Raw genomic sequence first — 1,738 nt, 5'->3', positions numbered from 1 at the left:
GCCTAACATAAACTGAGGCGGGGCCAACTCAACTCGAACAAATGAGAAGCTCCCGTGAGGTCGACCTCACATTACCTTATCCCGGGCTTATTGGTGGGACCTTCTAATGTTATTTCCTTAGAGTAAATGCTAAACTATTAAATTAAATGCTACCCAAATTTATAAAATTTATATTTGATTAATAAACGTTGAACTTCAAAATTTGTCAAATTAGTTCAACGTTTGTCAAATTCAAATCGAATACAAGCCTTCAAAATTAGTAAGACTTGAATTTGATAGGTTTATAAATTTACAAAAATTCACATTCACATGTACGAATCTTGCCACTCATATAAAGGTGGATTTTCAATTCCTGCCAAGTTGGGAGATAACAACGCTGGGTTCCCCAGCACATTGAAAATCGTGCTTCCCTTCATCCAAAGCATGTATAGAATATTGAACCATGGAAATGTGGTCCACACGATGAAGATCACGTGCGATGAAAATCGTACTAATCCACTCGTTTGGTGGACCACACATGCTTATTAGATCAGCAGGTGTACATTGATTTCACTGGTATAGCCCACCTGATGAGGGGACCATCCTAGTTTCAGATCTATTGTTAGCATAATTCTGTCACCGGGAATTTTTGTTATTAACTCGTGCAACTGTTTCTATCTCAAGGCTTTGACAAGTGCAATTATTAGGATTCTTTAAGTGTGGTGTACATATGTAGTCCTTTGTTTCAGGTAGTATCAGGGCATCTAGTCCAAAAGGCCCGCCATTTTATGGTTCATATCACCTCTTTCTGGGATTGAAGTCGTGGGCCACGTTCTTACGGGCTGGAAGATTTGAGCTACCACCACGGGATCTTACCTTGAGAAAAACATCAATTTGTGAAAAAACGCATAGATGCAGTAGTCAAGTAGCCACCCATCAGGTGCACTCGAGTGACTAATCATGTTGAAAAAATAAAAATAAAAATATTATTTTTAGCATCAGATAAATCACATATAAATAAATATATTGTCCTTAAAGTTTGGTGTGCCCCCTTATGGATTGTTGATGGGTTACAGGCAAATTGTTATTAAGATAAGAAAAGCCTTCAATCCATATCTTGCGTGCAACAATCACAATTGAATTTATTTAGGAATTCTTTTCAGTGTAGTTGATCGCTTGACAAAATGAATTAGTGGTTGTCTAGCAATATTCGCTTGACAAAATGAATTAGTGGTTGTCTAGCAATATTCACAAAAGAAGAATGTTTTTTTTTTTGGGGTGAAATCCAATGGATTCGGATGAGATTTGTTGGAGTTTATTAGTATTGGATTGGAATGATCCAATTTATATAGGCACTAGAGGAGTGGACCGTTGTTAGGTGGTCATCAATAGCTCAGAACGTCTGTAAATTGTTTCTGGCTATTGATATTAAATTCAGGGCATTTCAAATAGTTGGATCAAATGATCTGAACATTGGATCATCAAAGTCCGTTCATTTTCAGACCGCTATAGCTTTTAAGGTTGCTAGCCGTTTTCAAAATGGTTGACTGTTTCAGATTTATAGATCCGACCGTTTCCCGTAGCCTATAAAACCCAGTCTTATCTCACACCGCGATCGTACCATCTCGCATAAGGTGCATGCGTGAAGTGCAAGTACAAAGTGCGTCATCTAATATCCTTACAACCACACTGCTATCGTCTTCACCCAAGGGCATGCATTCCAGTGCGGCACCGGAATATGTAACTTGAACATATCAAA

The sequence above is a fragment of the Magnolia sinica genome, chromosome 18 (genome assembly GCF_029962835.1).
Source record: "Magnolia sinica isolate HGM2019 chromosome 18, MsV1, whole genome shotgun sequence".
In the NCBI taxonomy this organism is placed as follows: Eukaryota; Viridiplantae; Streptophyta; class Magnoliopsida; order Magnoliales; family Magnoliaceae; genus Magnolia; species Magnolia sinica.
This window is presented reverse-complemented; position numbering follows the sequence as displayed.